This window comes from Hyla sarda, chromosome 4 (genome assembly GCF_029499605.1).
Source record: "Hyla sarda isolate aHylSar1 chromosome 4, aHylSar1.hap1, whole genome shotgun sequence".
Classification (NCBI taxonomy): Eukaryota; Metazoa; Chordata; class Amphibia; order Anura; family Hylidae; genus Hyla; species Hyla sarda.
In genome coordinates this window covers 46,534,298-46,556,116 of record NC_079192.1, presented here as the reverse complement: position 1 = coordinate 46,556,116, position 21,819 = coordinate 46,534,298, and the positions used below count along the sequence as shown (strand labels likewise).

The following is a 21,819-nucleotide window of genomic DNA, read 5'->3' as shown; positions in this document are numbered from 1 at the left end:
AGGATGGGAATCAGGGAGAATGTGAATAACAAAGACCTATTAAAGAATCCTTATTTTAACATGACAATGTCTCTGTAATGTGAAAACTATCATTACAAAAATATGAACATTACAAACATGTCTGCTCAAAATCACAAGTGAAGCTTAGCATGTCACATTTCAACGGATTAAAAATAAAATAAAAACTGTGTATCATTTCATTGTATTTCCCCAGATGAGAGAGAAGAGCCAAGCAGAACCGCCAGCTGCCCCTGGCACAATAGTGTTTTGGAGCACGGTCCCAGCATTTTTCAGTAAAGCTAAAACTGCAACGAAATTCTTTGCATCCACAGACATAACTTAAAGGGGTTCTCCACCATAAGGTGATTGTAGTACGTACCTGGCAGACGGTAATGAACATGCTTAGTAAGGGTCTACGCTTGTCTTGGGGCTAAATGGCTATGTTGTGAGATTACCATAACACTGTGGCTAGCTTTTTGCGAACTTGTATTTCCTGTTTGACTTATGTTTTCTTGACTACAAATCCCACAATGCCATTTTCCTTCCTCCCACACATCAGCCACCCCACCCATTGAAACAAAAGACCTGTGGTTTTCAATCAGGGTGCCTACAGCTGTTGCATTAGTTGCAGATTGATCTCTCCACCCATTGAAGCAGACAGGCTCCCTGTCATCAGCTGACTAGTGAGTCAGATCTCGGCCGCATTGCAAGCTGGGAAAAATCCGAGACAACAGTCATTTTGTATGCTGGTAAAAAATAAATATTGGGGTGAAAATCACAGAAGAATTGTGAGAAAACCGTCACACACAGGTACAGACACTATATTATGAACTACACTAACTTTACAGCCCCTGTAGCATAAGTCAAATAAAAAAAAATCCTGGAATACCCCTTTAAGGCTGCTGGGCCCCAATGCAAAATATGTAACTCAACTATAATGCAATTGACATTACAGGTCTATAGGTAATTGACCTTATGGGACCCCCTTAGGTTCCTGGGCCCAGGTATAGCTGCAAACTTCTCTAGTTATGCCCCTTTCTTTATCCTTGTACCTTGGTGATATTCAGGCGCTATTGAAATATAACAGGACTTCAAGGAACTAAAGAAGTGATCTGAGTGGTTACTATGGGCAACCGCTCCACTTTTCTTCGGCACTCTGCACTTTTTGATAAATCTCCCCCGAAAGGATTGCTTGTATGTCATGCAATGTGGTGTTGGTGTCCCCTGGCATTGATATGAGTTCTGCATAGAGTAAATACCTTAAACTACATTAAACCTGGTTTAAAGGGATTATCCAGCACCTGAAAGGGTATCAAAACCCATTGTGTGGTATATGACAAAATAAGCCTTTATTCACCTCCAGCACTCTTGCAATGCCTGCTCCAGTCTACCTGCAATGATCCTCTTTCTAAGCTCTGAGAATTGCTGGCCGAGGTGAAACATTGCTGCAGACAGCGATTTGCAGAGCTGAAGTGCGACGCAGTGGCCCCGAGTCCTTCCCAGGCATGACTCCCCCACGCTGCTTAAGAAGATGATCTGCTGCGGGCACCGGAGTAGGACACTGGTGGTAAGTAATGGTTTGTATTGTTAAGTACCACAAAATGGGCATACTTTAGAAAACCCCATGCACCCCTTCCCAGCCACTGGATAACCCCATTAAGAAAAATTCTTTGTTAGTAAGGTCATTTAGTATATGCTGTTTATCTTTTTATCTAGAAATCACAAGCAATCGTCAGCTCACCCCACGCTGCCAGACCCAACACATGGACCGGTGCGGCCCAACACCATGGAAACAGGGCAATAAAGAAAGGAATGTCCAGCGAGGTCAGCTTGGATGAATGCTTAACTTCTTTATGTCGGCTCACAGACACAAGACATCAGGTAGACGTGACGCGTTTCGGTTGGATATGTCAGCTTTAGTCGTAAGGTTGGCATGTCCATCTGAAACGCGTCACGATTTATTGCCATCTTTTTATCTAATATCAATTTATCTATCTATCTCATATCTATCTATATATATCATATCTAACTATCTATCTCATATCTATCTCAAATATATCTATCTATCTCATATCTATCTCATATCTATCTCATATCTATCTCATATCTATCTATCTCACATCTATCTATCTCATATCTATTTATCTCATATCTATCTCATATCTATCTATCTCATATTTATCTCATATCTATCTATCTCATATCTATCTATCTCATATTTATCTCATATCTATCTATCTCATATCTATCTATCTCATATCTTTATCTCTCATATCTATCTATCTATCTATCTATCTCATATTTATCTCATATCTATTTATCTATCTCATACCTATCTCATATCTATCTATCTATTTATCTATCTAGAAGTAAAGGAAAACATCACTCCCTCCAAACAATAAAGTCCAAAAAGTAGGTGTACGCAGAACCAGACCTTGGTCAAGGGTCCATATATAAGCAGAAGAAATGGATGAATCCGCAGCACACAAATCATGAAAAAAGTGAAAATGTATTCCATAGTGCAGTGAATATCACATAGTGACGCTACAACCCGCTCTCCTGGTCTTTCTCAAGCTCAGTACAAATGGTGGATCACACATCTTATATAGGGATACTAATCAAATATCCAATAATTAATTACAGTGCAAAACAACTCAAATACATATTCAAAATCCAAAAAAGTACATACATGTGCAAAATCATATCCCAGTGAACAACATACAGTATACCAAGTATGGCCAAATATGGCTAAATCACCCAAAAGTGCTAATCGGGTCCTGATTACATCTTAAAGGAGTAGTCCAATGGTGAACAATTCTATACAGTTAGCAACAGTTTAAAAAGTTATATAACTTTGTAATATACTCACATAACCCATCTGGAACGGAAAGTATCTTTTTCAGTGATTTCTCTCTAGATAGGAAGCGCTGCATAATCCAGCATCTCCACCTACACTTCTTCTACAGCCTGTGGTCAGCTCCTCATTCCTTTCCTCATAGTTCTCAATATGTGAGTGCTCACCAATCACAGCACTCACACATTCAACCAATCACAGCACTCACACATTGAACCAATCACAGCACTCACACATTCAACCAATCACAGCACTCACACATTCAACCAATCACAGCACTCCTGCTTGAGCCTGGTCACGTGGGTGCCGTGCTGTAAGCCAGGAGAGCCCCTCCCCTCCCAGCTCCGTTTACACAGGACCTCACTTATCATGGGGAGGTTTCAAGTTTGCATGGGGAGAGGGGAGGGAGGGAGGAAATATAATATAAAAAAATCTATAAAAATGAAAAATGAAAATTAGTAAAAAAAAAAAAACATGAAAAAATGAAAGAAATTGAAAAAATAGAAAAAAAATGAAAAATGTAAATAATAAAGAAGTTAAAAATAAAAAAGTTACATTTTAACAGAATGTTTTATTTTTTTTTTTTATAAAAAAAAAAAGCATAAAATAGATGGAATAAATATGCTGACCACTGTCACGGACCCATCGGAGCAATGCTGCGAGTGCGCTTGTTCGGAAGTGACGTGGTGATGTAGCGTCGCTGCCATAGTAACAATGTTGCTGACATACTCCCGTACATCCGGTCCTGTGCTACACACTTAGGCGCGCATGTGCTGTGGAATTAACCCACGCTACTGTCCTCCCTGATGGCGGTGAGTGATAGCTCCCTTAGCAACTGCTGGATATTGTTTTTTAATTGTTTTTAAACATCTTACACACCTGCCCTGAGATGTAATCAGGACCCGATTAGCACTTTTGGGTGATTTAGCCATATTTGGCCATACTTGGTATACTGTATGTTGTTCACTTATTGTTCACTGGGATATGATTTTGCACATGTATGTACTTTTTTGGATTTTGAATATGTATTTGAGTTGTTTTGCACTGTAGATGATTATTGGATATTTGATTAGTATCCCTATATAAGATGTGTGATCCACCATTTGTACTGAGCTTGAGAAAGACCAGGAGAGCAGGTTGAAGCATCCCTATGTGATATTTAGTGTTGCTCGCGAATATTCGCAATTCGAATATTATTCGCGAATATCGCATATTCGCGAATTCGCGAATTTCGCGAATATAGCGCTATATATTCGTAATTACGAATATTCGTTTTTTTTTTGTTTTTTTCTTCACAGTACAAATCACAGTGATCATCCCTCTCTGCTTCCAGCTCGTGTGGTGTAAAGAAGGCTCTAATACTACTGTGTGAGACTGGCGTGCGAAAATTCGCATATACGAAAATTCGCATATGCTAATTTTCGCATATGCGAATTTTCATATATGTTACTTTTCGCATACGCGAATATTCGCATATGCGAAAATAAAACGGGAATATAACGAATATGCGCATATTCGCGAATATATGACGAATATTCGTCCATATATTCGCGAATATTCGCGAATTCGAATATGGCCTATGCCGCTCAACACTAGTGATATTCACTGCACTATGGAATACATTTTCACTTTTTTCATAATTTGTGTGCTGCGGATTCATCCATTTCTTCTATCTATCTATCTATCTCATATCTATCTATCTATCATCTATCTATCTATCTATCATCTATCTCATATCTATCTATCTGTCTATCTCATATCTATCTGTCTATCTATCTCATATCTATCTATCTATCTCATGTCTATCTATCTCATATCTATCTATCTGTCTATCTCATATCTATCTATCTATCTAGCTCATATCTATCATCTATCTCATATCTATCTATCATCTATCTATCTATCATCTATCTATCTCATATCTATCATCTATCTCATATCTATCTATTATCTATCTATCTATCTCATATCTATCTATCTATCTATCATCTATCTCATATCTATCTATCTGTCTATCTCATATCTATCTATCTATCTCATATCTATCTCATATCTATCTATCTCCTATCTATCTATCTATCATCTATCTATCTCATATCTATCTATCTATCTATCTATCTATCTATCTATCTATCTATCTATCTATCATCTATCTCATATCAATCTATCTATCTATCTCATATCTATCTATCTATCTATCTATCTATCTATCTATCTATCTATCTATCTATCTATCTATCATCTTTCAGCACTGCACACATCCTCAGGCCTCACACCAGTGAGATCTAATTACCCTTCCATGTTGTCTTTTTCCCCCGGTGTCTGTTTGTTTCTTGATGGTACGGTCCCCATTTACCTCCCTTCTCGCTGCAGTGGATGTAGCTGAATTGTTTCTATTTCCTCCACCACGTTGTATTTCCTTTCCTCCTTGATTCTCCTGATTAGCGCACATTTACCTCCTCCCCTTCCTTCACACCTGGTAGCACTCATTAGCTTATCTAAGTAGTATAAATTTAAGACGAGAGGTCTTTTCTGACCTTGGTCTTCTCTGTGCAGCTTCTTTACAGACAGAATTATACTAGAATATAACCAGAAGAGTACTGTGAAGAACTGCTAAGACCCAAACCCAATTTTTTCCACTTTTTTGCCTTTCTACCCCTAAAAGGGATGTTCAGCGAAAACTAATTGATTCCCTATTCACAGGATAGGGGATAAGTAGCTGATCGTAGGGGGGGGGGGGGGGGGGGAGGGGGGTCCAACTTCTGGAACCCCTGCAATCTCCTGCACTCCATTTATCTCTGTGGGAGAGCCAAAGATACATGGGCGCTGTATTCGGTTATCTCCAGCTCTCCCATGGAGTGCACGTACTGACCCCTGTAAAAAATGATGTATTAGAAGAATGTAATAGAAAATAATAGTAACATTTAGTGAAGACTCACCGACTCCACCCTACCATCCCCCGTCTGCTCCCTATTAGTGCTGGTGACGTATCTCCTAATTCCCTTTATCCTATCTCCTTCCTATAAACACTCAACCAGTGACCATCATACATCTCAAACCCATATGGTCGCCCTCTACTTCCACAGTCCCAATCTTCGGAGAATTCTAGAATGCATGTTCTGTTCTGTGTGTCTTCTCATAACCTATTCTTGTTGGGACTAACAGAAATAGGATCTGTAATGTAAGAAAAGAAAAGGACATCAATGGCACATTCACCTTACACACTGATCTGCTATTGCCAAGCAAACTTTATAACAACGAACATGAGGTTCCTCTTAACCCCTTAAGGATGCAGGGTTTTTCCGTTTTTGCATTTTCCTTTTTTCCTCATAACCTTCTAAAAATCATAACGCTTTCAATTTTGAACATAAAATTCCATATGATGGCTTATTTTTTGCGCCACCAATTCTACTTTGCAGTGACATCAGTCATTTTACCAAAACACCCACGGCGAAACGGAAAACCAATTCATTGTGCAACAAAATTGAAGATAAAATTTCATTTTGTAACTTTTGGGGGCTTCCGTTTCTACGTAGTACATTTTTCGGTATATATGACACTTTCTCTTTATTCTGTAGGTCCATACGATTAAAATGATCCCCTACTTATATAGGCTTGATTTTGTCGTACTTCGGAAATAAAATCATAACTACATGCAGGAAAATTTATATGTAAAAAATTCTCATCTTCTGACCCTTATAACTTTTTTATTTTTCCGTCTACAGTCCGGTATGAGGGCTCATTTTTTGCGCTGTGTTCTGAAGTTTTTATTGGTACCATTTTTGTATTGATCGGAATTTTTGATCGCTTTTTGATCACATTTTTTCATGATATAAAAAGTGACCAAAAATACGCTATTTTGGACTTTTGAGTTTTTTTGCGCGTACGCCATTGACCGTGCGGTTTAATTAACGATATATTTTTGTAGTTCGGACATTTCCGCATGCAGCGATACCACATATGTTTATTTTTATTTACACAGTTTTATTTTTTTGTGGGAAAAGGGGGGTGATTCAAACTTTTATTAGGGAAGGGGTTAAATGACCTTTATTAACTTTTTTTTCCCCCCCTTTTTTTTTGCAATGTTATAGCTCCCATAGGGACCTATAACACTGCACACACTGATCTTTTACCCTGATCCCTGCAAAGCCATACGCTATTAGTCCAGGGTCATAGCTATCATAAGCCACTGGGACCGACCCGGTATGATGCAGGGTCATGGCGTGACCCCGTTTTAAATACCGGGACCAGGCGCAGGGCGTACAGGTACGCCCTGCATCCTTAAGAGATTAATATACATTTTGGTCAAACTCTATTAACCCACCGTGTCTTCTTTCAAGTAGGTCCCCGACTTAATAGCCATGGCAATGCACAGCAACACAAACCTCTAGATTAAGCCACCTGGATCTTACCAACTCACAAGCAGAAACATGGCCGATACCCTCAAACACTGCCTTGTTACCACACCCTTACAGTAGATAAGGGCCTTCAATTTACTATCACTCTCTACACCGGTCCCCTCGTAGACTTTAGGTCTTTGTGGCAGTATGTCACTTTTTCTCTTCCAGGTTTTCTTTTTTTTAATGTTATGTTATACATTTACAGGGGTTGTCTTGGCAAAGTTTTCTTCATAACAATGTCCAAGGAGGTGGGGGGAAAAAAAAGAAAAAAAATATATATATACTGACCATCCTTGCTCCCATATTGGCAACAGGACTCAAAAAGTGAAAATACTGAAGTATGACTTACAAGTTAAAATGCAATTTATTGGCTATATACTGATAAAACACATATAACCCCTATTACGCAACAAATTACTCTCCTGTGACCGCCAAGGGAACAAATCCCGTTGGGATTTGTTCCCTTGGCGGTCAAAGGAGAGTAATTTGTTGCGTAATAGGGGTTATATGTGTTTTATCAGAATATACCCAATAAATTGCATTTTTACTTGCAATTCATACCTTAGTATTTTCACTTTTTGAGTCTTGTAATTTGCGGTGAGGAATCTGCGATAGCCTTTAATTGACTATACTTGGAGCTATCTGATTTTGGGCATATTGGCAACAGGTTTACACCGCTCCAATCTCTGTTCTAGAAGGCTTCTAGGTTTATTGACTTGGACGTTTATTGATTACTTGGACGTTTTTCCGTTTTTGCATTTTCCTTTTTTCCTCATCACCTTCTAAAAATCATAACGCTTTCAATTTTGAACATAAAATTCCATATGATGGCTTATTTTTTGCGCCACCAATTCTACTTTGCAGTGACATCAGTCATTTTACCAAAACACCCACGGCGAAACGGAAAACCAATTCATTGTGCAACAAAATTGAAGATAAAATTTCATTTTGTAACTTTTGGGGGCTTCCGTTTCTACGTAGTACATTTTTCGGTATATATGACACCTTCTCTTTATTCTGTAGGTCCATACGATTAAAATGATACCCTACTTATATAGGTTTGATTTTGTCGTACTTCGGAAATAAAATCATAACTACATGCAGGAAAATTTATATGTAAAAAATTCTCATCTTCTGACCCTTATAACTTTTTATTTTTCCGTCCACAGTCCGGTATGAGGGCTCATTTTTTGCGCTGTGTTCTGAAGTTTTAATCGGTACCATTTTTGTATTGATCGGAATTTTTGATCGCTTTTTGATCGCATTTTTTCATGATATAAAAAGTGACCAAAAATACGCTATTTTTGACTTTTGAGTTTTTTTGCGCATACGCCATTAAACGTGCGGTTTAATTAATGATATATTTATGTAGTTCGGACATTTCCGCACGCAGCGATACCACATATGTTTATTTTTATTTACACAGTTTTATTTTTTGGTGGGAAAAGGGGGGTGATTCAAACTTTTATTAGGGAAGGGGTTAAATGACCTTTATTAACTTTTTTTCCACTTTTTTTTTTTGCAATGTTATAGCTCCCATAGGGACCTATAACACTGTACACACTAATCTTTTACCCTGATCCCTGCAAAGCCATAGCTTTGCATGGATCAGCGTTATTGGGGGTTGATTGCTCAAGCCTGGAGCTCAGGCTTGGAGCAATCAAATGCCGATCGGACGCGACGGAGCAAGGTAAGAGGGCCGGTGCTGCACGCTATCAGTCCAGGGTCATAGCTATCATAAGCCACTGGGACCGACCCGGTATGATGCAGGGTCATGGCGTGACCCCGTTTTAAATACCGGGACCAGGCGCAGGGCGTACAGGTACGCCCTGCATCCTTAAAAGATTAATATACATTTTGGTCAAACTCTATTAACCCACCGTGACTTCTTTCAAGTAGGTCCCCGACTTAATAGCCATGGCAATGCACAGCAACACAAACCTCTAGATTAAGCCACCTGGATCTTACCAACTCACAAGCAGAAACATGGCCGACACCCTCAAACACTGCCTTGTTACCACACCCTTACAGTATGGCCTTCAATTTACTATCACTCTCTACACCGGTCCCCTCGTAGACTTTAGGTCTTTGTGGCAGTATGTCACTTCTTCTCTTCCAGGTTTTCTTTTTTTAATGTTATGTTATACATTTACAGGGGTTGTCTTGGAAAAGTTTTCTTCATAACAATGTCCAAGGAGGTGGGGGGAAAAAAATAAAAAAAAATATATATATACTGACCATCCTTGCTCCCATATTGGCAACAGGACTCAAAAAGTGAAAATACTGGGGTATGACTTACAAGTTAAAATGCAATTTATTGGCTATATACTGATAAAACACATATAACCCCTATTACGCAACAAATTACTCTCCTGTGACCGCCAAGGGAACAAATCCCGTTGGGATTTGTTCCCTTGGCGGTCACAGGAGAGTAATTTGTTGCGTAATAGGGGTTATATGTGTTTTATCAGAATATACCCAATAAATTGCATTTTTACTTGTAAGTCATACCCCAGTATTTTCACTTTTTGAGTCTTGTAATTTGCGGTGGGGAATCTGCGATAGCCTTTAATTGACTGTACTTGGAGCTATCTGATTTTGGGCATATTGGCAACAGGTTTACACCGCTCCAATCTCTGTTCTAGCAGGCTTCTAGGTTTATTGACATGTTGTCACATGTCTGATTAGCCAATCATTACCGTGGCCACTGATTGGTTGAGCAAATCTGCCTAGAAGCCTTCTGCGACAAAGATGAACCCAACACTGGCCGGGGAGCGAGGAAGGTGAGTGGGTGTTTTATCATTTTCCACCTCCATGGGCACCTTTGTAAAAACAATAATTTCATATTATCAGCACCATTAATCCCAACCCAAAACTTTACACGTAAGGATAGAATACTGTATCATGTATCCATTCTACTATCTAGATAATATAGAACAAAGGCTCATGTAAAAGTGTTCATCTTTCATGGATAAAAGTACTATTTTTTATAACTTATTGAACATTTTGACATTTCCTCCCTATGTATGTTTTTCCCATCTGATCTCTGTATCCGTTCCTCATAAACTCTGACATTGCTTATTTCAGCAGAGCCACCAACCAGGATCTGGCAATGATTACTTGGACAGAGAGCTCCAGGCTGCTGCATTCCGGGCACAGACACCGACCCCAAATTCTCACTTATGGCTGATTAAAAGAAGCCAGAAGCAACAAATATTATTTTTAATGAGGGAAGAAATGAGGAAAGAGGTGTGTGCTATGTGATTCTTCAAAATGGAAAATTGAGAAATTAAATCCTACTTGTAGGGCAATTAAAATACATGGGAGAATATCCGCAGTGAAGTTCTAAGGACTTATCTGTGTTTAATATGTCACTGATACATTCTTATTATTTACTCTGTAGTCAGTTAACCTATTCTAGTCTGTGTAAGGGAAGTGTAAGTGATCCCTGCTTAAAGGGGTTCTCCACCATAAGGTGATTTTAGTACGTACCTGGCAGACAGTAATAGACATGCGTAGGAAGGGTCTGCGCTTGTCTTGGGGATAAATGGCTATGTTGTGAGATTACCATAATACTGTGGCTAGCTTTTTGTGAACTGGTATTTCCTGTTTGACTTTTCTTTTTTTGACTACAAATCCCACAATTCCATTTTACTCCCTCCCACACATTAGCCACCCCACCCATTGAAACATAAATGAGTTGCATCCATTCAAAAGACCTGTGGTTTTCAATCAGGGTGCCTACAGCTGTTGTATTAGTTGCAGATTGATCTCTCTCCCCCCAATCGATTGCTCCACCCATTGAAGCAGACGGGCTCCCCATCATCAGCTGACTAGTGAGTCAGGTCTTGGCCCCATTGCAAGCTGGGAAAAATCTGAGACAACAGTCATTTTGTATGCTAGTAAAAATAAATATTGGGGTGAAAATCACAGAAGAATTGTGAGAAAACCATCACACACAGGTACAGACACTATATTATGAACTACACTAACTTTACAGCCCCTGAAGCATAGTCAAATAAAATTAAAAATCCTGGAATACCCCTTTAATGTTTGCAACTGCTAAACCAGTTTAATCTGTATTGTTATGAAAAAGGCCATGTATAAAGTGTTTTAATCCCATTTAGGTTGTGTAACTGACCCACACCTGGGAGTCACTGGTAGGGAAAGATCTAGGTGTACTTGTAGATCATAGACTACAGAACAATGCACAATGTCAAGAAGCTGCTTCTAAGGCCAGCAGGATATTGTCATTTATCAAAAGAGGCAGGGAATTGAGGGACAGGGACATAATACTACCCCTTTATAAAGCATTGGTACGGCCTCACCTGGAATATGCCATATGCTGTTTACCGGTTCATGAAAAGGACGCTCTGGAGCTGAAAAGGGTACAAAGGTGGCAACTAAACTAATATGGGGCATGGAACATCTTAGCTATGAGTAAAGATTAAAGGAATTTGTTTAGTCTGATCAACTTATTTAAGCATATAAATGGCCCATAAAAAAAATATGAAGAAAGAGTGTCCCAGTTAGAATTCCCTCAACAGACAAGGGGGCACTCCCTCCACCTGGAGAAAACAGGCCCAATACCCAGGGACGACAAGTCTTCTTTTTGTTAAGAACTGGGAACCTGTAAATGAACTGTTCACAGCAAAAACAGTTGAGGGCCTCAAAATAGAGTTAGATACATTCCTAGAACATAATAATCGCACCCCATCTGTCTGAAGGTTGGGTGTGGTTCTGCACAAGGCTGGTTTTAGGCTTAGCGTGGCCCTGGGCAAAATCAAAAGAGGGGCCCCAAAAGTCTTAATATTGCACTAACCAGATTTGCACATTTTTGGTCACTTCAAATACCATAAAAAATATCTAAAAAGCTATTGAAAAGTCCCATCAAAACAAAAATGGTACAGATAAAAACCACAAATCACAGCGCAAAAAATTACCCTCATATATCCCCATATACAGAAAAATAAAAGAGTGATAGGGATCAGAATAGTACAATTTATATTTTTGTACAGTTCCCCCACATTAGGTTGGCAGTATAGTTCCCCCAAATTAGGTTGGCTGTATAGTCCCCCCACATTAGGTTGGCAGTATAGTTCCCCCACATTAGGTTGGCTGTATAGTCCCCCCACATTAGGTTGGCAGTATAGTTCCCCCCACATTAGGTTGTCAGTATAGTTCCCCCACATTAGGTTGGCTGTATAGTTCCCCCACATTAGGTTGTAGTTCCCCCACATTAGGTTGGTAGTATAGTTCCCCCCACATTAGGTTGTAGTTCCCCCACATTAGGTTGGCAGTATAGTTCCCCCCCACATTAGGTTGTATTTCCCCCCCACATTAGGTTGGCAGTATAGTTCCCCCACACTAGGTTGGCAGTATAGTTCCCCCCACCTTAGGTAGTAGTTCCCCCACATTAGGTAGGCAGTATGTTCCCCCACATTAGGTAGGCCGTATAGTTCCCCCACATTAGTTTGTAGTTCCCCCACATTAGGTAGGCAGTATAGTTCCCCCACATTAGGTTGGTTGTATAGTCCCCCCACATTAGGTTGCCAGTATAGCTTTCTAAGATTAGGTTGGCAATATAGTTCCCCCACATTAGGTTGTAGTTCCCCCCACATTAGGTTGGCAGTATATTTCACCCACATTAGGTTGTAGTACCCCCACATTAGGTTGGCAGTATAGTTCACCCACATTAGGCTGTAGTTCCCCCCACATTAGGTTGGCAGTATAGTTCACCCACATTAGGTTGTAGTTCCCTCCACATTAGGTTGTCAGTATAGTTCCCCCACGTTAGGTAGGCAGTATAGTTCCCCCACATTAGGTTGTCAGTATAGTTCCCCCACATTAGGTTGGCAGTATAGTTCCCCCCCACATTAGGTTGGCAGTATAGTTCCCCCACATTAGGTTGGCAGTATAATTCCCCACACATGAGGTTGGCAGTATAGTTCCCCCACATTAGGTTGGCAGTATAGTTTAGTGTTGGGCACAAATATTCGCATTTTGAATTTTTATTCGCTATATATTCGAAATTGTGAATATTCATTTTTCCGCATATTCGCATATTTGAATATTCGCATATTCCTTCTTTTCACTTGTGGGCCAATTAGAATTATGCAAATACACTTGTCAGAGGTTATCAACAACATCCCTTGCAACCTATAGTAAAGTTGCCCACCCCCTCACTGTTTTCTTCCTCGAATATGCGAACATTCACATATGCGAATATAACGAATATGCGAAATTCACGAAAATAGGATGAATATTCGTCTTTATATTTGCAAAATATCGCAAATTCGAATATGGCCAATGCTGCTCATCACTAGTATAGTTCCCCCACATTAGGTTGTCAGTATAGTTTAGTGTGGGGCGTGAATATTCGCATTTCGAATTTTTATGGCTTCAGGGACGTCACTCATCATTTCCATGCAGCCGCGGCTGGACTACTAAACTTAAGCAGCCAGCGCTGCAGGGAAGGAAGAGTGACGTCCCTGATGCCACGCAGAGGAGCCGGCAGGAGACGTTACTCGTCATATTATCCACACAGCCCACAAGACCCGCCGCATTACCTGAGCCTGCCGAGCGCCGCCAGGTAAGGCAAAAGCAGAAGTGTACGGGCCCGCCACTGGTCCCTGTTTTAAAGTGGGCTGCAGTGGGTGGCTGATCCGCTACTGAGCAGCCAGTAGGGGCCCCCTGGGGGCCCTAGGCAATTGCCTGGCTTGCGCCGGTCCTGGTTCTGCAGCTCAGTTCCATTGAAATGAATGGAACCAAGTTGTAATACTACAACCAACCTGGGGACATACATGGACCTGTTTTGGAAAGAAATTAGCTGTTTTTCTATTCTTGGATAACCCCTTTAATGCATATACAGAAATATGGCATCCCCTCCCCTTCATCCACCCATACCCTGTCTCTTCATCTCCTTGGTTGAATTTCATCAGTATGTGTCTTTTTGTTAACAGTATTAATTATGTAACTTATGTCAAACCACTTACATATAAAAATAAGGTGCTAATATAGTGCAAACTAGCAAAACAATTCCTCTGTTTTCCCTTTTTCATATAGAATTTTATTTACTTTTCAGTGTTTTACATGTCTTTAAACTTTGGCGCTCCAGAAATGGGCCAAAGTGTAGCAAAGTTTTTAACTTTTAAAATCCCAGCTTGAAAAGATGCCAAAAAACTGTGAAAGCTTCATAAATTATGACAACTATGCCCACATTTTGGGGGAAAAAACATAAAGTGATGGTTTCGTTGAAAAAATGGCAAAACTTTGAGGCCTGTTTAGTGCACACCATTGATAAATAGAGTAACATGCATTTCCTCATACATGAGTCAAAATTAGTAAGATTAAAGGGGTACTCCTCCCCTAGACATCTTATCCCCTATACAAAGGATAGGGGATACAATGTCAGAACGCCAGGGTCCCGCTGGATCTACCATGCAGCACCCCCCTTTAGCGGCTTCCGTAACCGCTGGAGGTCCTCAGGCTGAGTCCATCTCGACCACGAGGACAGAGAATAGTGACGTCATGGCTCCGCCCCGTGTGAAGTCACGCTCCGCCCCCTCAATGCAAGTCTATTGGAGGGGCGTGACAGCTGTCATGCCCCCTCCCATAGGCTTGCATTGAGGGGGCTGAGCGTGACATTACACGGGGGCGGAGCCGTGAAGTCACTATGCTCCGTCCCCGTGATCGCCAGTAATCAGACCCCGGAGCGAACGCGCTCCGGGGACTGATTCTAACAGGGTGTGGCGTGGAAGATCACAGGGGTCCCCAGCGGCTGGACCCCCGCGATCAGGCATCTTTTCGCCTATCCTTCGGATAGGGGATAAGATGTTTTAGCGCCGGAGTACCCCTTTAAAGGGAATCTGTCAGCTCTGTACCAGGTTTTAGGGGAATAATATGAGCCATACATTTAAAGGGTACCTCTCATCAAATAAACTTTTGATATATTTTAGATTACTGAATGCTGAATAACTTTCCAATAGCATGTTAATGAAAAACATGCTTCTTTCTATTGTATTTTTCCCGATCAGTCCTGTCAGCAAGCATTTCTGACTCATGCTGGAGTCCTAAACACTCAGAGCTGCCAGCCTGCTTTGTTCACAGCCATACAGGCTGTGAAAAAAGCAGGCTGGCAGCTCTGAGTGTTCTCCATTGTGAACAAAGCAGACTGGCAGCTCGTAGTGTTTAGGACTCCAGTATGAGTCTGAAATGCTTGCTGCCAGGACTGGTAGGGAGACCCCTAGTGGTCATTTCTTCAAAGTGGAAAATTATATAGAAAGAAGCATATTTTTTAATAACATGCAATTGTAAAGTTATTCTGCATACATTAATCTATAATATGTCAAAAGTTTTTTTGATGAGAGGTACCCTTTAATTCTGCTGGTTGTTGGTTGTATAGCTATAAAAACAATTTTAGTAGCTGAAGAGTCAAACTAGTGATGCTGAGCTGCAGCACCTCCTCCCTACCCCTCACGCCCTGCTGCAGCTCAGCACCACCAATTTTATCCCCCTAGAATCTGTCAGGATTTGCAGCTCCATACCTGGAAAGACGCTAACAGATTAACTTTAATTCAGTGTTGAATCAGCACCCCAAAAACTAAATTGCCAACAAAGCATATTCCACAAAAACAATAACTTGTAAGTACAATGAACCTTCCAGCCAAACAAAAAATGTCCAAGTGGTAATGCCTGGGTATGTGGCCCCACGTGTGTCCCTGTCTCCCGACAGCGTTCTCAGGTGTACCCTAGGGCCTCATTACTTCATTAGGTGACTAGAACAGGTTGAGTCTGTCTGCAGGGTCATCTTCAGAGAGAGTCTGAAAATAGAAACGGGAGAAGGAGCTCTCATGTGCAGGATTCCAAGTAATCCCACAGGGAGGAGGGGAAGGAGGAAGATGGCCTCTTACCACAGTTGGTTGTGTAACATACACAACAATGGGAAGCACATATGTAGTAAGCTCTGACTGCAGCCGTCCTGTCACAGGGTAAGGCTGGGTTCACACTACGTTTTTGCCATACTGTTTTCAATCCGTTTTTCTAAAGAAAACCGTATGGCAAAAAAAACGGATGGAACAGTATGGGAAAAAGTAAACCGTATGCGTTTTTAAACAGTATACTGTTTTTAAAAGTGCATACAGTTCCGTCAGTTTTTATAGAAAAAAAACCCATACGTTTTTGAAAATGTTCATTTTTAATGGGAGGGGTCTTGGGAGGGGTCTTGGGTGGGGACTTTAGGATTCAAATGCGCATGTGCAAAGTAAAAACGTATACGTTTTTCCCGTATTGAACCGTATACATGTGCGTTTTCCTCTGACGTCCATGTTAAAAAAAACGTATGCGGTTGCAGTACAGTTTTTAAACCGGAGTCAAAACTCTGGTTGACCACGATTTTGTCTCCGGTTTAAAAACCGTACTGCAACCGCATACTTTTTTTTAACATGGACGTCAATGGGAAACGCACATGTATACGGTTCCATACGGGAAAAACGTATAGGTTTTTACTTTGCACATGCGCATTTGAATCCTAAAGTCCCCACCCAAGACCCCTCCCATTAAAAATGGACAAAATTTTCAAAAACGTATGGTTTTTTTTTCTATAAAAACTGACGGAACTGTATGCACTTTTAAAAACAGTATACTGTTTAAAAACGCATACGGTTTACTTTTTCCATACTGTTCCATCCGTTTTTTTTTGCCATACGGTTTTCTTTAGAAAAACGGATTGAAAACAGTATGGCAAAAACGTAGTGTGAACCCAGCCTAACATAGACTATGAAAGGACTTCAGAAGCGAACAGGATAAGGCTGGGTTCACATCACGTTTTTCCCGTATGGAACCGTATACATGTGCGATTCCCATTGACGTCCATGTTAAAAAAAAAAAGTATGCAGTTGCAGTACAGTTTTTAAACCGGAGACAAAATCGTGGTCAACCACGGTTTTGACTCCGGTATAAAAAGCGTACTGCAACCGCATACGTTTTTTTTTACATGGACGTCAATGGGAAACGCACATGTATGCGGTTCCATACGGGAAAAACGTATACGTTTTTACTTTGTACATGCGCATTTGAATCCTAAAGTCCCCACCCAAGACCCCTCCCATTAAAAATGTACAAAATTTTCAAAAATGTATGGGTTTTCTTTCTATAAAAACGGACGGAACTGTATGCAATTTAAAAAACAGTATACTGTTTAAAAATGCATACAGTTTACTTTTTCCCACACTGTTCCATTCGGTTTTTTTTGCCATATGGTTTTCTATAGAAAAACGGATTGAAAACAGTATGGCAAAAATGTGATGTGAACCCAGCCTAACCCGACGCTGTTCAGATTAAGAAGGCATGGATCCATAGATCTTTCGGAGGAGTAGCTTTATTGTAACAATCATGCAACGCATTTTGCTCCGCATGCGCAGCATCATCAGGCAGATGCCTGATGAAGCTGCGCATGCGGAGCAAAACGCGTTGCACGATTGTTACAATAAAGCTACTCCTCTGAAAGATCTATGGATCCATGCCTCCTTAATCTGAACAGCACCGGGTTATCCTGTTCGCTTCTGAAGTCCTTCCAGAGAGAGTCGGAATTTCTCTTCTGTCCTCTTCACTGAAGAAATTCTGCAATATTGGGGACAATATCGCTAGGCTCAGGTACCAATTGAGGGTAGGACTCAGGTACCAATTGAGGGTAGGAATCACAACGTGTTAAAGGGGTATTCCAGGAAAAATACTGGCTCCAGAAAGTTAAACAGATTTGTAAATTACTTCTATTAAAAAATCTTAATCCTGAAGTTAAGGTTGTTCTTTTCTGTCTAAATCCTCTCTGATGACACCTGTCTCGGGAAACGTCCAGTTTAGAAGAGGTTTGCTATGGGGATTTGCTTCTAAACTGGGCGGTTCCCGAGACAGGTGTCATCAGAGAGGATTTAGACAGAAAAGGACAACCTTAACTTCAGAAGCTCATAAGTACTGAAAGGATTACGATTTTTTAATAGAAGTCATTTACAAATCTGTTTAACTTTCTGGAGTCAGTTGATATATAAGAAAAAGTTTTTTCCTGGATAACCCCTTTAATGTTGTCACAGATGGATTGGTGAACATTAAAGGGGTACTACCGTGCTGACAACTTATCCCCTATCTAAAGGATAGGGGATAAGTAGCCTGATCGCTCGGGGTCCTGCCGCTGGGGACCCCCGCGATCTCGCACGCAGCACCCCGCTCTCATCAGGCCCCGGAGCGAACATCCCTCCGGATCTGATGACTGCCGATCACGGGGCCGGAGTATCGTGATGTCACGGCTCCGCCCCCATGTGATGTCATGCTTTGCCCTCTCAATATAAGTCTATGGCAGGGGGCGAGACAGCTGTCTCATCCCTGCTATAGACTTGCATTGAGGGGGCGGAGTGTCACAGGGGGGCGGAGCTGTGACGTCACATGGGGTGCTGCGTGCAAGATCGCAGGGGTCCCCAGCGGCAGGACCTGCGCGATCAGGCAACTTATCTCCTATCCTTTAGATAGGAGATAAGTTGTCAGCACGGTAGTACCCTTTTAAGGCAGTTTTAGAATGAGAAACTGTTAACTGTCAGGGCCTGGAGCCCATGTTGCCTGCGCTGTGCATTGGGCCAAGAGTTGCTAACACCTTCTACTACAGAGCATTAAAATCTGACACGTTTTGACAATACTTTATCCTTGATAAAGGATTGTTGAAACGCGTCGGATTTTATTGCCGGAGTGCTGGTTTATTTCATATGAGGGTTCTCAGTGGGCGGACTCTTTCCGGATATTCCAAAACGGATATACCAAAACTGTTGAAGAGACTGTTACTTATTTGTATTACGGCCACCAAGCCTCTCTGTATAGGAATATTAAGTGGTGGATGAATACTCACCACCTGGTATGACCATGACTTCTACCCCAGCCACATTGCCCTAGTTAAAGTGTGCACCAGTCACAAATACCCCTACTATAGGCTGCACCAGTCACAAATACCCCTACTATAGGCTGCACCAGTCACAAATACCCCTACTATAGGCTGCACCAGTCACAAATACCCCTACTATAGGCTGCACCAGTAACAAATGACCATTTATAGCAGAGATATTCATGCTCCAATGTGGACCAGGCATAGACGCTCACATGACAGCCTTATTCAGCCAAAAATCCCCTTGTCCCTATTAGTGTTGAGCGGCATAGGCCACATTCGAATTCGCGATATTTCGCGAAGATATGGACGAATATTCGTCGTATATTCGCTAAATTCGCATATTCGTAATATTCGCGATATATTTTTGCATATGCGAAAGTTCGCATATGCGAAAATCTGCATATGCAAAAATTAGCATACACGAAAACTCGCATGTGCGAAAAATTAGCATATGCGAAAATTTGCATAGACGAAAATTTGCATATGCAAATTTTCACATATGCGAAAATTCGTACGCCAGTCTCACACAGTAGTATTAGAGCCTTCTTTACACCACACAAGGTGGAAGCAGAGAGGGATGATCACTAGAGATGAGCGAACTTACAGTAAATTCGATTCGTCACGAACTTCTCGGCTCGGCAGTTGATGTCTTTTCCTGCATAAATTAGTTCAGCTTTCCGGTGCTCCGGTGGGCTGGAAAAGGTGGATACAGTCCTAGGAGACTCTTTCCTAGGAATGTATCCACCTTTTCCAGCCCACCGGAGCACCTGAAGGCTGAACTAATTTACGCAGGAAAATTCATCAACTGCCGAGCCGAGAAGTTCGTGACAAATTGAATTTATTGTGAGTTCGCTCATCTCTAATGATCACTGTGATGTGTACTGTGAAAAAAAAAAAATTATGAATATTCGTAATTACGAATATATAGTGCTATATTCGCGAATATTCGCGAATTCGCCAATATGTGATATTCGTGAGCAACACTAGTCCCTATGTAGTTTAACAGGGTCAGTGTGCGTCAACACAGCCTATTAACAACTGGAATAGTAACAGCCGGTCAAGATACATTTTCAGGAAAAAAATACCAGAGGAACAATAAAGTGCAATTACAAGATGAGATGCTTTAGCATTGTCTTTTTTACATTGGGTATATGACTACAGTGACCCCCCCGACCTACGATGGCCCCGACATACGATAATTTCAACATGCGTTGGCCTCTCAGAGGCCATCGCATGTTGAAGGCAGCATCAACATACGATGCTTTTGTATGTCGGGGCCATCGCATAAACGGCTATCCGGCAACGCACACTGCTTCAGCTGCCACCGGATAGCCGTTTACGGTGCCCCGTGTGCTCCGGTGATGATCACTTACCTGTCCTCGGGGCTCCGGCGCGTCCTCTTTGGGATCCCCTGCATAGTCGGCGCTCTCCATCGTCGTCATCATGTCGCTGCGCACGCTGTCCCGTCATCCAATAGGAGCGGCGTGAGTACTGACGTGATGGCGGCGACAGAGAGCAAGGATGCCGGGGAAGCAGAGGCCTTGCCGGAGCATTGGGGACACCTCGGGGACGCGGCGACAGCGATGGACGGCGACATCCAGGGCAGCGGTGACGAGCGGTGATGGGTCCGGAGCGGCGGGGACAGGCAAGTATAACTTCCTATACCAGTGGTCTTCAACCTGCGGACCTCCAGATGTTGCAAAACTACAACACCCAGCATGCCCGGACAGCCAACGGCTGTCCGGGCATGCTGGGTGTTGTAGTTTTGCAACATCTGGAGGTCCGCAGGTTGTAGACCACTGTCCTATACTTTACATTGCACGGATCCCTCAACATACAATGGTTTCAACAAACGATGGTTCATTTGGAACGGATTACCATCGTATATTGAGGGACCACTGTATTACCAAAATCATTTTCTCTTTATTCTTTAGATGTCCTTGCTTTGTTGTTCAATAGCCCTACTATGTTCCAGGGCGATTGCCTAGTTTCCGACCGTGTTTTAGCATCAACACTATGGAGTATGACAGATTTGTGCTTTTTTTTTTCTCCCCCTTTTATTGTTAATAAAAGTTTGCGCGCATAAAAGTGTTATAAAGAAAACATAGGCAACTAATTAAATAGTTAACCAATGCAATAAAAATGTTCTTTGTAGACCGCAAGACGAGCAGAGCAGGCACAAAGCAAAGCTGTAGCAGTAATTCTGTGGAAATAAAAGCTTACGTATACGTAACAATAAAGATGGCACTGCTAACACTTGTCTACTGATTTCATTCCAGAACTTTAAACCTGAAACAATAGAAACAAAAGACGCGGAGATGACAAAAATGACAAAAGAATGAACGTATATAAACAGATACCTATATATATGCATTCATGCGGAGGAGGAGAAAAAGGTATAGATGAACAGAAGGGCGCCACCGTTTTAAGTGAATTTAATGCTTCCTCGGATTAACATATATTTATCCCATAGCAAAAAAAAAAAAGAAACTTCTTTGTGCATGGAAGGCCGTACAGAAAAGGAACTCAACTCAGCTCCCTTACGACCCAGAGAAGGAAATAGAAGGACAATGGGGGATATTTATCAAACCTGTCCAGAGGAAAAGTTGCCCAGTTGCCCATAGCAACCAATCAGCTCA

The 21,819-nt window shown here is 41.4% G+C and overlaps 1 long non-coding RNA gene across 1 annotated transcript; it reads left to right on the top strand.

Annotated features, from left to right (window-relative positions):
* Window positions 1-1,714: 1,714 nt before the first annotated feature.
* On the top strand, window positions 1,715-21,564 carry LOC130366794 (uncharacterized). Its single transcript, XR_008891929.1, has 3 exons — window positions 1,715-1,824; window positions 10,342-10,503; window positions 21,460-21,564. It is a non-coding gene; the product is annotated as an uncharacterized LOC130366794 (long non-coding RNA).
* Window positions 21,565-21,819: the final 255 nt, after the last annotated feature.